The sequence below is a fragment of the Solanum pennellii genome, chromosome 10, assembly GCF_001406875.1.
Source record: "Solanum pennellii chromosome 10, SPENNV200".
In the NCBI taxonomy this organism is placed as follows: domain Eukaryota; kingdom Viridiplantae; phylum Streptophyta; class Magnoliopsida; order Solanales; family Solanaceae; genus Solanum; species Solanum pennellii.
Window position 1 is genome coordinate 56,411,394 of NC_028646.1, and position 21,094 is coordinate 56,432,487.

The 21,094-nt window shown below is 35.2% G+C and overlaps 1 pseudogene; it reads left to right on the forward strand.

Annotated features, from left to right (window-relative positions):
* Positions 1–10,012: 10,012 nt before the first annotated feature.
* Positions 10,013–18,920, forward strand: LOC107001390 (annotated as a pseudogene).
* Positions 18,921–21,094: the final 2,174 nt, after the last annotated feature.

Below are 21,094 nucleotides of genomic sequence, written 5' to 3' on the forward strand. Positions count from 1 at the left end.
TATATATATATATATATATGTATATATATATATGTATATATATGTATATATATATATGTGTGTGTGTGTGTGTGTGTAGAAAGAGTAAGAGATATTTGTACAAATTTAACATTGAACAACCAATGAACAAATGATCTGATTGGTCCATTGATTTTTGTGTGGGTGTTTAAGATTCTTTTTAGTGTTGTTGAGGAATCTCACACTTCACATGTTTTATATTTTATTTTTATCTCCACCAATTTTAGATTACTCACGGCCTTATAATCCAATCCTAGATCCACCACTGTGAGCATAACGACATGCTCTTGTGCAACTGTTTGTCAACAAGTTTTTTTTTTCCATTGTCACATCTTAAAAACGTCGGTAGAACAATTAAAAGAAGGTAGATGTGTGTTTGGTGTGACAATTTGTCTCCTACTCTTTGGCATAATATGTGTGTCATTAGTCTCATGAAGCGGCTAAAACAATACTTTTAATATTTGAAACCGTCTTTTGCCGTCTAATTCAAGATTAGCTACAAATATATTACAAATTCTTCACAATTCATCTTTTGTGAGCGTAAAAATGGGAACTAAAACCAAGAAAAAATTAGTCAAATATATTGTGGCACCATTTAAGGTGTTAGGCAAAGCTAGAGAATTCTACATGAGAACAATGTTTGATTGTGCTCAACAAGCTAGTCAAGGGGGAAGTGTCATGTCATGTACAATTTCCCATAGAAAACCTCAACACCTACCCAAGAGCACAGAGTTAAGAATCAATCTACTTGGAGAAGTTATAGCACTGGGGTAGGAAGATTAGGAAGAATTGAAGAAAACAAGCCTACGAATCGGACGTTAACAACGTCGTCTATCCAAGATCTAGAAGTCATTCTATCGTGAATAGAGGCCCTCGATTTAGAATTTAAGTTTTATAAGTTTAATAATTGAGGTCCTAACTACACTTTTGAATTTATTATATTTGTGATTTGTTTTAAGTAAAACTCTACATGTATTTTTGGAGAAGAGATAATTATGTAATTGGCTAAGTGCAATGGGAGACCTTTTATTCTCAACTTCTTTCTTTATACAATGGTTTTCTTCTTATTATATCAAGTATTATTTATACGCCAAATCTACTGCAAAATATTATTGCTTGCCAAAAGTCAGTTTTTTTTCTTTTTGTTGTTGTCACCAACTGTTGACACTCAATTTTGACCCTCTCCGATAGAAATTAATTTACATGTTTCTTGAATTTCAAACAAGCTTGAAATAGTTGACTTTATAAGATTCTAAATGTTTTTTGAGTCGTTTCAAATTAACTTTAACCGATTTTCAATATTTTTAAGTGATACATTTTTTATATGTGTTTTATATAATTAGTTGATTTTTATTTTTATATACATTTGAGAATCTTCGCCAAAATTTTAATTTTACTTAACGTTTTACTAAATTATTGTTTGGTAAGTTGTAATTGGAGTTGTTTTTTGTAAGTATCTATATGATTAGTTTATTTTTACAAAATATTTGAAATCGTCTAAAAAAGATCTTGGGTTTACTTAATGCCTTATTAAATTAACTTTGTCCAAATTAGTATCTTATGTTTTAAGTCCTAAGTATATAATTAAGTTAATTATTTTATCTTGTTAAAATAGCTCGTTTAATTAATTAATATCGATTCGATTTTATCTAAATTTTTGCCGAATTTGATAATTGACTCAATATGGTCAACTTTTAATGGTGGCAATAATTGCAACCCAACAGCCATGTCTGTAATTGCAAAATTGGGATACCTGTCGGACCCAATTTTAATCCAAAACCTTCCCAACGATTCACAGAAAATCCCAGACCCAATTCCCTTTTGATCCGACCCAACCCATCTCAAATTGACCCAGCCTCATTCCCTTGACCTAGTCCAATCTTTTTTGAGTAAGGAACCCAAAGCTACAGCAATAGCTTCCAAAGCCACGACTTTTTTCACGACAACTTGACGGAAAGAAAGAACGCGCGCGTGAACGCCACCACTTGATCTCCTATGCGCTTCGTCGCCTTCACGCGAGGGAGAAGCAACGGAAAGAAACTCACGGCGTCTATAATATCAATTCCAACGTCTCTTTCCTGAACCGGATACTGCCCTTGCACATAAAGCTTGGCTATGGCAGACTGAAAGATTGTCCTTGTAACGTAAGATCGAGACACGTCAAGCAACAAGGACACAAAATTGATCCAGGGCGTCAATTCTCCTTTCCTCTTACGAAATGGGGTCGAATTTGCAGGAAAAGGTGTTTCCCTAAAATGGTGAAATTTGCAGAGGTTTTTGAATTTTGAATTGGGTCTCCCCATTAGAAATTCTTGACCGTTTCCCCCCATATCCGAAACCCTAGTCCCCTTTTATATATAATCGCTACTGTTCCGTAGAAGAGAGGGGGAAGCGAATTTTTTTTAACATTCATAGCAGCTCAAGCAAAAAATAGGCAAAGAATACATAGATTAAATACGTCCAAGTCGTGTTCGGGTCAAAGATATCACTTGAAATTCTCGATCGTCGTTTGAATTTGAGTTGTGAGGTGAAGTTGCTACCTCCCCTGCTCGTACCATCTCGGAATCGCTGAACCTCGAAAGGTAATGCTCGTTTCCGTTTCAAGCGTATTTTATTTCGAATATGTTGTTTGTTTGAATCTCGATTGTGTGGGCTACCTATGTTGATGTTTTGGAGCCTCTTTTAGCTGCAAATCAGTGATGCAACCTGTTTATTGGCATGTAAGTTTGTGTATTTCCATTCTCATTGATAATCTGATGTTCTTTTTGATCCCTTTAAGGCATAATATGAAAATTGTGGTTCAATCATGGAGCTCGAAATCACTTCCTATAGGTGATTTCGATTTCTATTGACTGCACACCTTGTTGTTCTGCATCATGAGTAAATGAAGTTAGATAAGTCCTAGTCGTTTAAATGTCATTGGTGAAAACTGTGATGCTATATATTCTCTGGTTCACCATTTCTATGTGTGTCTAAAACCATCATTTGGCTTAAATGGAACTTCCTCAACATATTTGGTTTGAATTTCCTTTGCACCATAACACATCATGATACTATATATCCCTTTTGTCCAACATCATCGTGGCGTCTGATTTCCTTTTAAAGTGACGACAATAATAATGATAGTTATATAATTTTAGATTGTCTTATGTTTAAATAAAGCAATAGTATGATTCTAACTGGTAGCCTTCGCTCGCATGTTTAAATTATTTAAATCTTATGGTCCTCTTCTTACAGTTTGTTCTTCCCATGCATTCTATGTTTTTTTTTGTCCTGTCTTGTTTGTTTATTTTAGGGAGAACATATTCCCAGTGATTTGTTTTGTTCAATTGCTCTAGTTGTTCATGGTTGCTAATCAACAGACCTGTATACTTTCTTCTTCTTTGCGTTTTCATTTGGGATGTTAAGCCTTTTGACAGTAGCCTCCCTTCCCTTTATTTGTGGGAAGTCATTAGCTTCAACATTTTCCAGTACTGCTTCTATGTCCATTTATTTAGAAACCATGTATCTGTCCATAATTTGGAATAATGGCTATATTTATCTGTTAAGTTGTGTTGTTACCAAACCATTAACTTGTTTGATTCTCTTACCTTGGTATAAATTCTTTGTCGAGTATGATGTTAATCCTTTTTTTTCTTCTTGTTCTCATGTGATTTTGAGAGAGTTCATGGAACTCCATCACCCTTATTCTTCATTCCGATGGGTCATGGAAACCCAATCGCATTTCTCTCAAGTCACAAATAAAATCGAGTCTCTATGAATCGATATGAGAAGCTTAGAAACCAGTGAGCAGGTTGAAAGCAGCAAATATGCTGCTAGGAATTAATTCGCGGGTTTCCAAAAGGTTCAAAAAGGGGCTGATATGTTGTCATATACACTGATATACAGTTAAAGTGTACAATTTACTGATCGAAAAAATTATATAGGTGCTGAGAATTTGATCTGGATCAGCATAAATTTTGTATATATCTCAATATACACGAAAACAGATTGTATACAAGCCTTATACATCAGTATACATCAAAATGTATACACAGTTTCTTAAGAAACAAAATGGAACCAAAGCCCTAGGAACAATTCAGCAGGCCCAACTGGTCCATAAATGGACAAGACCTACTTTGGGTTATTTTAGAATAGGACAGGTTTCCGATTTGGAATATGGGCCAAGGGCCCAAAATTTAATATTTCTTCCCTTTATTATTAATTATTTGACTATTATTGACTAACATTTTGGTTGAATTTTTTTTATTTTCCAAAGGATGTCCATTTCTTGCTACATTTATATATTCATAAATATTTATTTTTTACAATTTAGTTTGTTTAATAGATTTTGTTAGCATTTAAATTTATTTTCCTAAGATCATCCCCACTAATTATTTTCCCTTTAAAATAGTGAGTAATAATAAATATAATAGCAAAGAAGTATATAATATATAATAAGTAAGTAAATAGATGACTTTCCTCATTACTTAGTTATAGTTTGGAAAAATTATTTTAAAAGGTTATTTAGTAAAATCGCCGGTCAATCAAGATTTAGCGGGCATTCCAAGAGCCTAACGCCTTCTCAGAATGTACATTTAAACTTCGAACCCTTTTTTTCAACTGATTTTTATCTGTTTTAAATCTTTTGAAAAAATAAATTTTAAGTTTTCTTGATTTTTACTAAAAAATCAAGTGGCGATTCTGTTAATTTGAAAAGTCGATTTTTCTTAAATCATAAGATTAATTAATTTTTTGAAACTTAGTTATTTTTTACTTTACCTATATATTTTCGTAAAACACCAACAATTTAAATTTCCCTTGTTAAAGATATAGTACTAGTTATAAAAGATGCCTTTTGAGTATTTGTTCGAATTCAAGTTTCAAGGTCTAAGGGTAACTCCACTCCATTATTTAGTGTAAACCAAGTCCAATCTACTATACTAATTCAATTCTTACACTAAAAAAAATAATATTTTCTTTATATTCTTCTGTTGTTTTTTAAAAATTTGATTTATATCACGTTTCGGGTCTACACTCGTATGTGACCGACATTCAAAAAATTATTTATGGTCCCAAGTGAATCCTTGGCCTGACTTACTGACTGGACAATGTGTAGAAGTTGACTAAAAAGGTGCACATGCAAACTGATAATAAAACTCAACCTCTAACATGAACATAGGTTAGCGGGACAAGATCCCAAGCTACCTGAATACTCTACTAACAACATCTAATAATTATTTATATTCTGGATAAATTGAAGCCCTTAGAAAGTAGGAGATCTCACCAAAGTTGGATGAAAGTGATTCTGTCGATACGCCTATTACTGATCTTGAATATCTGAATTTGTATCATTAAAAGATTCAGCGTTAAATGATGCCAGTATATGGAATGTACAATATGTAAAATAACTGGATGGAAATGTATATATTGGTTAAATGAATAACTCTGAGATAGACTGGAATAAAGTCAACTAAATAGTAATGCATACATTTACTATAATACAAAACTCTATGACTGAAACATGCATAATAACAAATATTGTAAATAATATAACTTTATTTTTCTTGGGGACATTTCTGTAACTGACAACCATTACATGAGCCTTGTGATGATACAACATCTTGTCCACGTTTTCAGTGCATTCAGTACCTTGCTAGGGTAAAATAAGACTGGGCAACAAATCGGAACGAAATCACTGGACTGACGCGAACTGGTACAGAATCCGATCGGATTGGATTCTTTGACCAGTACCGAGATGAACAAGATCGAAATTACCGGGATGAATACTTGATTTCGTCCCATCCCACCATTTACAAGGATGAAATCGGAACGGACCAGAATGGAATGGGATGGATAAACGGGACGACAGATAGCTATTTCAAAAAATCATTAATTTTTTTTTGTTTTTGATTTTTTGAATTACAAAAGTATGAATATTTTTTTTCATTTTTCTAAGTTTAAATTAATAGTTTTTAAATTTATAATGTAATTTTTTACTTAAGTTTATTTTAAAGATATATATTTTTAAATTTTTATTTATTAAGTTTGCAAGTTAAGTCTAATAAAGTTTTTTTTAAAAAAATGTTTTTGAGCTTAAGTTAAGTTTTCAAGAATTGAATCTTTTTATATTTATAAGTTACTACTTATTAATATATTATAGCTTATAATATATATTTATAACTTGAGTTTAAATAACTTAAATTCGTAATTTTAAAAAATTAAATAAACTATAATATAATATATAATATAAATTAATTAATAAAAAATAATTAACCGAAATCGGACCGAACCCGAATCAAAACCAAAATAAACTGATACCGGTACACAGGTATTAAATCGTGGTTTCGTGAACCGATTCACGGTGTCATGTTCCATCCCGTATGCAGCCGAATCGGGACGAATCGAAACGGTATCGATACAACCCTGTTCGGTGCCCAGTCTTACGGTAAAGGACAAACTGCACTATGTATCCAATCTCTTAGCCCTTGCTCTTTATGAGAAGTCGCTTGAACAAATGTTATGATTTAATCCTGCATTGGCGGCACAATTATATTATAGGATTTGGATGATCTGTACCCCTATTCAACTCGACACTCAATATTACGCCCAAAAACATATATTGTGTTCAATAACTATGAGGATATCTCACTTTAGAAAAAGTATCCCTCTTTAGAAGAAAAAAATGATAATCTGAGTGTATGTTCAATAATGCTTCTTTAAAACTATATATACTGATCTAAACTAAACTTTAATTTAAAAACTATATATACTGATCTAAACTAAACTTTAATTTAAAACTTGACTATGTTTATGTTTTGTCAAAACTGAGATATGCTTTCTTTATAGCTGCATGCTTTCTTATTGAGGATTAATCTATGCTTTGTCAAATCTGAGATATTATTTCTTTGAAATTGAACATGCTTCTTTTTAAGAAATAGCGAAAATTATAAAAATATGAATCTTGTTATGCAAAATATAATTTCTTAAACTCTTTTTTGAAATAATGTACTTGAAGTTTAAAATAAGAACACTTTCTGAAATACTTATTGAAAATCTTAAATTTACTTCTTTCTTGAGAATAATGCATATGATATATGATGAAAGAAGCATTTTCAACGGGATCTTGAAATCACCAGCCATCTCGATCTAATTCATCATAGGCACACCAACTTCTAGCAAAATGACAAGGTTTTTAAATAACTTCAATAAAAAGGGGTAATGTGATAGAATAACATGAACCCTAAATTAATCAAGAATCATCACCAGTATATAATATAATAAAATCAATAATCAAATCAACAATGAACAAATTTGAATTCAAAATCATAGACATTGATTAAAAACTCTAACTTTAATCTTACTGAAACTGTAGACGTTAACATGAGAAATAACTAAGTTTCTCACTATGAAAGTCTTATATACAACCTTATACACTCCAAATTCTTGAGAAAGGTGTGATTTTGGAGGAAAAGATCATTTTTGAACCTTAGAGGTGAGTTTCGTGAGAACCTTCAAATTTTATGAGGAAAGGTATTAATTGGTGTAATGCTAAAGAAATTATGAAATTCAATGGTTAAATCTTATCTCGAATGATAATTGACCTTTGTGTAGTGTTTATAATTCATTGACTAACCTGTTTCATTCTAAAATTTCATATTTATATGCCAACAGGTTAAGATGTTTGAATTCACAAAGACAAGAGTTTGGTATAATAAAAAATGAGAAATTTGTTAGATTTTATGCAATTTTAATGATTGACAAAATGACATAAAACTTGTACGTCCACCTTATTTAACCATACACTATCTCAAAGAGTTGAATATACATCAACATCAATTCATTAATGTACACTTAAAATAAATGATTAACTATCGTGTAAGTGCATCTATACTTACATCTATATAACTTACTATCATTTACTTTAAATGAGAATATATAATTATTTTAGTCGATACTACTTAAAATTTACAATGTTATACATATATATAATTTATTTTAAATAAGAATATAAAATTATTTTAATCAACATTTCTTAAAATTTACAATGTTAATAATATTTGTAAGTATTCATTTTACACTTAATGAAATAATCTAGTATCATATAAATACATATATATATAATATATTTTAGATAAGTGATCAACTATCTTAAAAATATTTAATCAATGCCATCTAAAATTTAGAGTAACTTATTACTTGATTGGATTAGATTGTGTGCCTTCAAACATTGTTCGGGAAGGGAAGACTTAAGTTTTTGATTGATCTTTGATTGATAATAGAGACAAGTGGTCTTCTAAACCTTGTAAAACTTACACAATCTTATATTTTCCTTCATTTTGTGTGTCGGGAAAAAACTGAAAATGAGGTGATGGGTTCAATTATTTCACTTGATAATCTCAGTGAATAAAAAGAGGATTATTGAAAAAAAGGCAATGTATTGATAGTTGTGCCTTGTGAATTGCCTTGTTATGGACCATAATTTATTGATTGATGAAATTCTTTGATGGCATTATTGTAGATAGAATTGCTTGAGTTTATTGTCTCTTCCTTATGATGTGAAATTTCTTGTTTGCATTGACTTTGTGAATTGCATGTTGTGATTAAGCCGAATGGAAATGTTTTTGGCCATTACTATGATATAAAGCCGAAAGAAAATGACTCAGTCTACTGATATCGTGATGAAGGAAAATGGTTCTAGCTAGTGATATTGTGTCGAAGGAAAATGGTTTCAACAAGTGATGTAATCTAAAGCGGAAGTAAAATGGTTTCGGCTAGTGATATTATGTCGAAGAGAAATGATTCCGACAAGTGATATGATATAAATCCAAAGGAAAATGGTTCTGGATAGTGATATACTATAAACTCAAATGGAAATACTTCCGACTAATGATATTGTGTCGAATTCGGCTAGTGATATTGTGCCGAAGTAGAATGATTCCGGCAAGTGGTTATATCTAACACCGAAGGAAATTATTTCGGCTAATGATATTGTGCCGATGGTAAATGGTCCCAGAAAGTGTTTGATTATTGTGATTTGATGAACTTGATACTTGTTATTGAGCTACTTGGTACTTGTGATTGACATACTTGATACTTGTTGGTTGTTGAGCCGGAATTGTTGGATTGTGATTGTTAAGCCTTGACAATTGTATATTGTAGAATTGATAGGTTGGGCGAATTTCTATGCAGGTTGTAATTGAGACATTTCGGTTGGGATGATAAGAGTGATCGTATTCTTATCAGTTTTGCTTTGTTTAGGTGATTACTAGTTGAATACCGTGTTGTTTGATTCTCACTCTTTGCTTCTACACTTGTGTAGATTCAGAGCCCAACCCATGTTATTCTTTCTCCTTCTTCTATTATGGAGGCTTTTCTGAGGATGTGTTGAGAGGTAGTTATTTTTCATCCCGGTGGACCCTCTTGTTCCTTACTTTATATTTTGTTCAATTAGAGAAACAAAGACACTAAGACTTTTATTTATCTTTTAAATTATGTATTATTACACTAATGACTTGTACACGTGACAACTATTTTTTGTGACGTATTTTAGAATGACAAAATTTTCAGCTCTATTGTTGTTATTGTCTTATCTTTCCATAATTTCTTTCGTTTATTGAATTTGATGATGACTTGTATTGGTGGAATAGGCAAATTTCATTGTACCCATTTTTAGGTCGTAATAGGTTTCGAATCATGTGATTGTAAATATGTTTTAAAAGAAAATATATAGAAATAATAAATTATTCTAATCATTGTTTGAACTTTTTTTTTTATTAATTTTAACTTTATTTTTTCTCTCTTATAAATTGGGAGCAAGAGAAGGGAAAATGGGGAGGGAATTACTATGTAAAAAAAACCTCTTATCAAGAAAATGTGAATTTGGAGAGGCAACTAACTCATCCTCAAAATCTTGATTTGCGTGCTTGGATATTTAGTATGAAGGCATCGAGGACGTAACTTTGACAGGTTAATTAAGCCTTAAAATATTAGTGCCCCTATTCTCATTTTCTATATGGCACTGGTCACACTGTTTCTATTGCTACTACTTGTATACAGTGTAGTCTCCGAGCACTTCATTGTTGAAACTCTTCCTGGGTTTCATGGAAAACTTCCATTTACACCCCAAACTGGGTAGGTATACATAGATACTACTAATTCCGCATGTAAATACACACTAAATTGTTGTATTCATCATTTACATTGATGTTGCAGAAGAGGAAAAAGTAAACTAATACGGTTTTGATTACTAGGTGATCAACATAATATTTATAGATCAACCTGCTGGCACAGGCTACTCATATCCAAACACTTCAGAAGCTTACAACTGCAATGATACCTTCTCTATAACTCTAACTTATGACTTCCTTAGAAAGGTGGTGACAATTTTGTTCTGAGCAAGTGTCATCAGTCTAGGATGTGGCGTTCTCGGTGATTTCTACCAGAATAACAACCGGTAGCCTAGTCGAAGTCAAATCCTCTTTGACAAGATTACAGACTTGGAACACTCATAACTCGTGTTAAGGAGAGCACTAAGTTCAATTATTGTTTTGTGTTTGTAGCAAAAAGTTGTTAGTTCCATGGTCTGCTAGGTTATAAAATTTGGATACATTCCTCGAAATATATTGATTCATTGTCGTTGAATTTCTTATCCATTGGAAATTTGGATACAGTCCTGGAAATCTTACAATTTGAGACATGATAAAAAAAAAGTGATGAACCTGGAGTGTTTAAATGTTATTTTCCAACAACATATATTTATCTAACCCATAAACTTTCATAAGCAAATTCATGAGACTGAAATTGTTGTGCTGTAGTGGCTTAGGGATCATCCTGGGTATCTCAACATTCCACTATATGTTGGTGGTGATTCCTACTCAAGAATTTTTGGTGCACCCCTTACTCGCAAAATATACGATGGTATTGTATCGAGTACCTGAGTTCAGGATCAGTCTTTTTATTATCTCGGTTCATGACCTTTTCCTTTCTCTCATGGTATTGAAGTTTGTGACAAGCCTCGACTTAATATCAAATTATGAACTCCACTGCATTCATTATTGATACTTCTCATTTTAAATTATGCTGTCAAACCTGCGGTTTTGGATTGAATATAGCGATACTGAAAGAGGGTCGATTTATTTTTACCGAACACCACCCGAGGCAGTCTTGCAAACGCCTGCAACACTCAGCCTATCTTACACCCACAAATTTGACTAAGTATTGAAATACCTTAACAGCAAAGTTAAACAACAGACAAAATATACAGGAACTAGTCCCAACCTTTATTAATCTGATAATTAATACAAAGGGAAGGCTTCACGAATTTGTCTAAGGCCAGAAACACACTCTATGCCTTAAACGAAATTTCCACCCTTAATAAAATTTCTGTACATGGCAGTTACATGCGGCAGTTACAAATGACACCTGTCCGACACTTGTCATCACAGGATTCAAACTAAGTTTCCAACAACTATATTTCTAACAGATAGAATCTAATTCAAATGACATCCTTATCCACACGAAATATTAATATTCTAACACTTAGAATATTTCAGGCTACATTTCAACACTTAGAATATTACAGCCAGCTTCCAACACTTAGAATATTTTAGCTATCCTCCAACACTTAGTTTTATTTCAGCAATTCACGTGAAATGCCTTTGTTCTTTCCATCGTCAAGTCTTCACAGCTTTGCCTTGTCAAGCCAACACGCTGCCTTGCCGATGACTTTAGCCCGCACGTAAGCCTTGCATGTTCAAGTTGCTTGCCAACAGCCAAGTACCTTGAACCTGTGTTGCACTGTTTTGCCCCCATTCATGTCAAGACCAATGCCCAAGTCCTTGACATGTTTGCACGTAGTTAGATCAAGTAGTTTACGGGTCTAACAGACCACCCACACCACTTGAACTCGATGTCCTCATCGAGATTGTTTTTAAGATAGTCCTCGATTTGAGCATGAAACTGCCATAAGTCATTCGCCTTCTCCCAAACTGCATCAGTTGCACTCTTGCCTTTCCAGTGAACCAAGAATTCTGTCTTAGTATTCTTCTTACTTGTGCCCAAAACCCGGTGATCAAGGATCTTCTCAATTTCAGCATCATACTGTGTAGGTACTGATGGAGGAGCCCTCTTTGACCTGTTTCTGTCCGGATCATCTGCATATGCAAAGTAAGGTTTCAAGAAACTCACATGGAAAGTGGGATGAATTTTCAACCTTTCTGGCAACTTTAATCTATAAGCAACTTCGCCCACTCGTTTCACCACTTTGAATGGACCATCATATTTAGAAATAAAACCCCGATGTATATTCTTACTTATAATCTGTTTCCAGATTTATGGAGTAAGTTTCAGTAACACTTTGTCACCCACATTGAACTCAACTGAGCGACAATGTTGATCAGCATATTTCTTCATGCGCCGCTGAGCCTTGCGCAAGCTATCCTGTGCCTCAGATAACATTTCAAGTCTGTCCCTTGCAACCCTGTATGCTGCTGGACACTTTCCCTGATTTTTAGATTTGGCAACATCTAGTGGCGTCATAGGCTGTTTGCCTAAAACGATTTCAAAAGGGTTCATTTCTATTGCAGTCAACTTGTGTAGATTATAGCAGAACTGCGCAGTGTCTAACAATTTCACCCAATTCCGTTCACTTGTTGTCACATAGTGCCTCAAGTATTCTTCCAACAAGTGATTAATTCTTTCCGTCTATCCATCTTTTTGTGGATGATTCGCAGTAGAAAATTATAACTCAGTTCCCATCATATTGAACAAAGCTGTCCAAAATCTACCAGTGAACCTTGTATCTCTATCACTCACGATGTCAACCGGAACACCAAAATACTTTACCACATATTTGTAGAACAAATCAACGGCAATTTCAGATGAACATAGTTCAGGTGTAGCAACAAAAACAGATTATTTTGAAAACCTGTCAACTACCACCATGATAGATGCTTTGCCGTCTACCTTAGGGAATCCAGAAATGAAATCCATGCTTACTGATAGCCACGGCCTTTCAGGAACAGGCAAAGGTTTCAACAAACCTTCTTCCTTTTTACGTTCAGTCTTGTCAACTTGACAAACATGACAAGTCTTGACGTATGCCTCTATATCGTCTTCCATCTTTGGCCAAAAATAAACACGAGACAGTAAGGCTAACATCCTTTGAACACCTGGATGTCTAGCCCAAGAAGAATCATGCGCCTCACTAAGTCTTTGCGCAATCCACCCTGATTTGGTATAACGATTCTCCCCCCTTTAAAATAGAGCAGATCGTCCTCGATCCAATACCGTCTCATTGTGCCATCTTGCACTTGACCATCCATTTAACATACAATGAATCATTTGCAGCACACAACCTGATTCTATCATAGAAATCAGTTTCGAGTTTTGAAATTTAATATACTGCAACAAACACTTCTTTTCTACTCAGCGCATCAGCAACCTGGTTGTGTTTTCCTGGTTTATGTTCCCACACGAAATCATATTCTTCCAGGAATTCTTGCCACCGTGCTTGTTTAGGACTCAACTTTTTCTGTGTCTTGAAAAATGTATTTGCTACATTATCAGTTCTTACCACAAATCGAGTACCATGGAGATAAACTCTCCAAACCTGCAGACAGTGTACCACCGCAACCATCTCTTTTTCATGTGTTGAGTATCTCTGTTCAGCATCATTCAATTTCCTACTTTCAAAGGCCACAAGATGACCTTCCTGCACTAATACACCACTAATTGCTTTGTCTGACGCATCAGTGTGCACTTCAAATGGTAACTCAAAATAAGGTAATTTAAGTATTGGTTCAGATGCAATAGCATTTTTCAAATTCTGAAATGCTTCATCACATCGTTCAGACCAAACCCACTTTATATCCTTCTTCAACAAGTCTGTTAAAGCCGCTGCCCTTTTTGAGTAACCAGCAATGAATTTTCTGTAATAGTTAGCCAAGCCAAGAAACGACCTCAAATCCTTCATATGACGAGGTGTATGCCAATCAACAATGGCTTGCACTTTCTTAGGATCCATTCAAACTTGGATTTTACTAACAAGATGCCCTAAAAATTTTATCTTATGTTGAGCAAACTCACACTTTTCCATCTTAACATGAAGTGTGTATTTTCTCAACTAAGACAGAACCAAACTTAAGTGATTAACATGTTCCTCCAATGTTCGACTATAAATGACAATATCATCTAGATAGACAACAACAAAGTCATCATGATAGTCAAACAGTACATTATTCATTAAGTTGCAAAATGTTGCGGGAGCATTAGTCAGCCCAAATGGCATTACAAGGAATCATATGAACCATATCTAGTTACACATGTTGTTTTTGGTTCATCATCTTCTGCTATCCTAACCTGCCAATAGCCTGCCCTAAGATCATGTTTTGTGAACCAACATGCCTTACTCAACCTGTCCATCAAATCCTGCACCAATGGAACCGGATACTTGTTCTTTACAGTTGCCTTGTTCAGCGCCCTGTAGTCTACCCACATTCGCATCGTCCCATCCTGTTTATTTTGAAATAAAACAGGGGCACCGTGTGGAACCTTAGATGGCTGAATCAATCCAACATCCAACAACTCGTTCAATTGTTTGCGCAATTTAGCCAATTCCTTAGGAGCCATACGATAATGAGCCTGTGTAGGAGCAACCTTACCAGACAACAACTCAATTTTATGATCGATATCCCTCCTTGGTGGTAAATTCTTTGGTAATTCAGGCGGCATAACATTAACATATTGTTTAAGCAATTCAGCAACACAATCGGGCACTTCCATCTTAACATCATGTTTCACTTCAACCAAGGCAGCAAGTATAGTGTCATCACCCTTCTTCAACCCTTTGTCGATTGACATAGCAGACAAGAACATTCCCTTGTCTTTCTTCTTTGCAACTTTATTAATGTTCCCAAATGGATGAACTCCTTTAAGAAATCCAGCATTACTTCCATTCATGACCATCACTCCATCTAAGTGAGGAAACATAACAAACTGGAATTTTCTTAGAAAATCAATCCCAAGTATGATCTCAAATTCACCAAGCGGCATCACCATCAAATTATGTTTCGCCACCCAATTTTCAGTCGACATAGACACACCATAAGCCATACCCACAATGGCATGTGCCTTAGCATTGACTGTTTTGACGTAGGAAGGGCTTTTAGACAACTTCAGCCCCAATTTTGTAGCAATTTTCACATCTACAAACGTATGAGTGGCTCCTGTATCAACCATTGCACTCACACGTTGTTCTTTTACTGTCATTTCTATAGAATTAGGGAAGCATGAGGATTCGAAGTACTAGACGTTTCTCCAACATTATAATGGGTTTGCCATTGCAGCCACGATTTCCTCATATTTATTGCTTTGATTCATATTTCCAGCAAGCAAAGCATTTACTTTTTCCCGGTTCGGACAAGACTTGGCCAAATGAGGACCGCCACAAGTCCAACAACCCTTAGAATTACCATCTTTGTTCTTTGGTTTATATTTTCCATCCTTCATTTGCGCCTTTCCTTTGTCATTTGTACAGTTCTTACGACTATCCTTTTTCCATTCCCCTTTCTTATCGTTCTTTTTCTTAGTTTTTGAAGTAGAGGGAACATCCGTCAAAGGACGAGTTGTCTTGAAATCAACCAACGAATCTGCAGCAGCAATTGCGCCATGCAGATCTTTAACATTCTGCCTCCGAAGTTCGTTTTGAGCCCAGCCCTGCATACCCGAAATGAAGTTGTGTAATTTATCCTCATCAGACATGTTTTGAATGTCTAACATCACAGAGGTGAATTCTTTAATGTATTCCCTCACCGAACCTGTCTGCCTTAGCCTTTTCAACTTATCCCATGCAAGCCAAGAGGCGTTGCTAGTAACAAAATTGATCACGCATTTCTTTTATTAACTTATCCCACGTATCAATTCAAGGACGACCAGCACTTACATCATCTGCGTTTCGAGTTCTCCACCAAAGTTTAGCATCACCCGTCAAGTACATTGTGGTAATGTTTAACTTGCCAGCGTCAGGCACCCTTGCAGTAGTAAAAAACTGTTCCATGTCCCAAATGAAGTTTTCCAGTTCTTTAGCACTTCTTGCACCACTAAAGGCTTTAGGTTCTGGAATTTTAACCTTAGATGATTCAACACGATTTGAACTCAACGTAGCCACAGCCCAACACAATACAACGATCTCTGCCCGAAGGTTTTCATTTTCCTTCTGCAGTCCCTCAAGTTGTTGTGTAGTTGTGGTACGAAAATTCAAGATTTCAGTGATGTGTTTATCAACATTCTGTCGATATACGCCAATCTCCCCCTGAACTTTCTCAGCGTTAAGTCTCAAATCAATGACTTGTGTCAACAAATCAACAAACGAAGGGTCTCCCAAAGTATCATCTGTAAACCCAATGAATGCTTCAATTTTTCGTTCCAGTTCCGACAGTTCTGCATTTTTCACCATCGTTCAACCGTGCTCTGATACCAATTGAAAGAGGGTCGATTTATTTTTACCGAACACCACCCTAGGGAGTCTTGCAAACGCCTGCAAAACTCAGCCTATCTTACACCTACAAATTTGACTAAGTATAGAAATGCCTTAACATCAAAGTTAAACAACTGACAAAATATACAGGAACTAGTCCCAACCTTTATTAATCTGATAATTAATACAAAGGGAAGGCTTCACGAATTTGTCTAAGGCCAGAAACACACTCTATGCCTTAAACGAAATTTCCACCCTTAATAAAATTTCTGCACATGGCAGTTACATACGACAGTTACAAATGACACTTGTCCGACGCTTATCATCACAGGATTCAAACTAAGTTTCCAACAACTATTTTTCTAACAGATAGAATCTAATTCAAATTACATCCTTATCCACATGAAATATTAATATTCTAACACTTAGAATATTTCAGGCTACATTCCAACACTTAGAATATTTCAGCCAGCTTCAAACGCATAGAATATTTTAGCTGTCCTTCAACACTTAGTTTTATTTCAGCAATTCACATTAAATGCCTTAGTTCTTGCCATCATCAAGTCTTCACAACTTTGCCTTGTCAAGCCAACACGATACCTTGCCGATGACTCTAGCCCACACGTAAGCCTTGCATGTTCATGTTGCCTTGCCAACACCCAAGCACCTTGAACCTGTGTTGAACTGTTTTGCCCCCATTCATGTCCAGACCAATGCCCAAGTCCTTGACATGTCTGCACGTAGTTAGATCAAGTAGTTTACGGGTCTAACAGATACATACAAGGCAATGCTCTAACAGGTGGATACAGCAACTCCAATGCTAGAATCAAATATGCTCATCGTGTGGGACTTATTTCAGAGAAGATCTATCAGGTATCTAATACCTTATGTTCTGTACTCTACGTTTGGGAAATTAACTTCTATTTAATAATTAGCTATGGACTTCGTCAGTAGTTCAACTAGAAATTATGAAGCGAATTGAAGTCCTGCCACAGGTATGCTAACAAAGTGAAGTCCTTGAATTAAAATAATTAACTTCTTTCGTAGTTCAACTAGAAATTATTTCTGCAACTAATCTTCCTTATGTTACTGTGTAATCCGCTAAAACAAATTGCAACGGGAGTTACTCTGATGTTGATCCACATAACATATTATGTCTAAATGATCTTCAGAAAGTTACAAAGGCAAGGGATGAAATTCTGCACTTATAAAATATTAAGATATTTTCAAAGTTCAAGTATGCTTAAATAGTCAAGCATTGCATGTAACTAGTGTCTCAAGAACATACGATCGGCGCATATTTTAGAACCTTGGTGTGACCTTGAATTTTTTCTTAGCCTTCTCCGAGAAACTCCTACAAGTGGCTAGTCAGTATTTCCAATTGCAGGACCATGTTGTTGAGTAAGTCTCTGTTTCTCCGACTTAACAAGGCCTTCTTAGCATCATGTATTGTGTTAATTCTTTTGGTTTATCTTTTCAAACACCAAAACCAGGAAAATAATTACATATACTCGTATGTTTGAGCAAATGATAAAGTTGTCCAGAAAGCACTAAACGTTCGTGAGGTATGTAAATACAATTTTATTCCTAGTTTCCATAACTCTATATCCAATGCTGGCCGCTTGAAGTAGATTTCTGAATGTAAAAATACCAGGGAACGACTTTGGAGTGGGTGAGATGCAATGAGAGCATGTATTATAAAGGTAAGGACAGAAACAAATCATATGTGTATGATGTCCCTAGTGCCATTGATGATCATCGACATCCCACTAGCAAATCCCGTCGAGCACTAATTTATAGGTATTACCCCAAGATAGCTATTCTTCCTCTTTATATTACACTGTTCTTCAAAGTGACCTTAATAAATTAGTCACTAATTTGTGTTTTACTAATCACAACATAATGGATAAAACCAAAAGAAATAGAAGCAAGACGTATGAACTTGAATGTTCTAGCTTAAGAAAAATAATCAACTATTAGAAGAAACTGTTTGGTAATTTTTTACTTTGACGGTGGTGATCATGACATGGTTGTTCCTCATTTGAGCACGGAAGAATGGATAGACACTTTGAAACTGCCAATTGCAGATGATTGGAAGCCTTGGTTTGTTGACGCTCAAGTTGCAGGGTTGGTTCCTTCATCTCTAATGCATTTTTTACTCACCCGATATTTGTTGATTTTTCTAATACTTTGTATAAGTACAATGTTTGTTGATACTTTGTTTATGTAGATACAAAGTGAAGTATTTACAAAATGATTATGAGTTGACATATGCAACTGTTAAGGTAAGGACTATTCCCTAGCGCAACAACTTTAAACCAACATCATTGCATCTTAATCTTCCTTGAATTGATTTATTTAGGGTGCGGGTCATATAGCTCCTGAATACAAGCCGGAACAATGCCTGCCCATGGTTGATAGGTGGTTTTCTGGTGACCGTCTTTAATTTCAATCTTGCAAGACATTAATGTACTCATTTGTTTCTCTGGATTGACATAAGCTTGCTTCTTTGAGTTTTTTTTCTTTACTATTCCTAACATTTTATTATAAGCAAGTCTTTTTTACTATTTCATTTAGTTAAAGTAGTCACAATTTATTGAATGTTCTTCTCCACCATCTTTTGTTAATTATTATTTTTTAAAATAAATTACATCCATGAATGGATGTGCATCTTATTTCTTCCAGCAAAAGCTTACATCTTGATGCACCATTGAGTTCAAAGGAACTCAACAAAAGTTGCCAGTTCCATGACTAGCAATATATACAAGAGTAAACTAATTAACTAACAAAGTAGTTGGCCTTGTCATTTTTAATTCTCATACTAGGTAATTGAGCTTTGTCCAGGTGATAAGCTCCCCTGGAACTGTTGGGGATCTTCTGCCTGTGTTGAAAGATATGACTTCCCTCATGCCTGGCACCAAATTGTCCATCTGACACTTGGTTAGCCTCTCTTAAGCAATATTCAGTACTACAATTCATAGTATTAATTATCTCCACAATATCTTCGATTATAGTCTTAAGTTTCAGATTGTTTGTGCCGATGTTCTTTATCATGTCCACAATTATCATAGAGTCTAGCTCAATTAGGCAATTATTCAACCCATTTTGAGCACATCATTGTATCCCATACTTAGCCGCTTGTGCCTCTTCTTTGTTGATGTCGTGGCAGTCCACTTTCGCCACAAAAGCCATAATCATGTGGCCATATTCATTCCTAACTATGCCTCCAATTCTAGCTCCGTTGTTGGAGATACTCCCATCGGTGTTGAGTTTCACCTTTCCTGGGTTTGGTTTAATACATTTGATCATATTCCATTCGGTAGAATGTCTATGTTTCTCCACTGTTTCGCTGAAATTTCTCAAGGAATCTGCCATCTCAAATGTTGGAAAAGCTAAGTTAATAGCCAGAAGTTCCACCACATGTTGTTCTCATTCCTCCACACCAAAACATCTTTTGTGTACCATATTTACAAGAGCACCTTTGTCTCCATATCTCCCATAAGATTAAAATAGGAACTATGTGTAAGGTCATTTTGTGAATGCTGCTTTTTGCTTTGGTCGACCACCATTCTTAGAGTATTCTTTTTATACTCCAATTTGTCTAAGTACTGATACCGATGGGTGCCCCGAATGTGTTCCACATTTGTCTAGCTATGTTGTTGTCTATAAAAAAAGTGTTGTCTAGTTTCCTTCTGTTTTTGTGCACAACAAACACAAAGACACTCTCTGTTAGTCCCAAACTTGCATAGAGTATCATCCAAAGGAAGTTTTCTATGGATGATTCTCTATGCAAGGAAAAAAAATTTAAAAGAAATTTAGGGTGCCAAACCTGACTGGTGGTGAGGTCCTCTTCTTGTGCGTTCTGATAATGTTCCACACCAATTACGTAGAAAAATTACCTTCTGTCATCTCCCCATCCCTCTTTCATTTATTTTTAAATATTAAATGTAACACTCTGTACCCAAAATAGACCAAAAACCAGCTTTACAGAAAAAAATCTGCAGGTGCAACCAACGGTGCATCGACGGACCTTAGCCTGACCCACGGTCCATCCTGCACAACCGTATATGGGATCAGAAATTCCCAAAAATTTTAGCCCAGAAAAATTAGTTAAGTCTTGGACGATGGACGGACTTACGGTTCGTAGTGGTCAGACGATGGTCCGTAGTCCGTGACCGTCGATCAGGACTCCCTAAAAAAATTAGTTAGGTCTTGGATGACAGACGAACTTACGGTCCGTAGGTCAGACGACGGTCCATAATTCATGACCGTCGATCAAGACTCCTTTCACCCACTCTCTGACAAAAGCTACGGATGACCAGCACGGTCCGTAGGTGGAAAATTTGCAGACACTTAAGGGGAAATGCAGTTGGGTCAACTTCAAATGGTCATAAATCTTAGCAAAAAATGAATTAGGTGTCCCATGACCTACCCAGAGATAGATAATTGAATTATTTTCCATAGCCACCGACCTTGCTAAAATCATACCTCTGCATAAAAAGTTATACCCATTTCAATAAAGGCCTGTCAAACAGGCCCAGTTGACGGACCCAACGACGGGGCGTCGGTCAGATGACGGACCATCATTCCTGGCCGTCGTTTGGTCCAATGACAACTTAT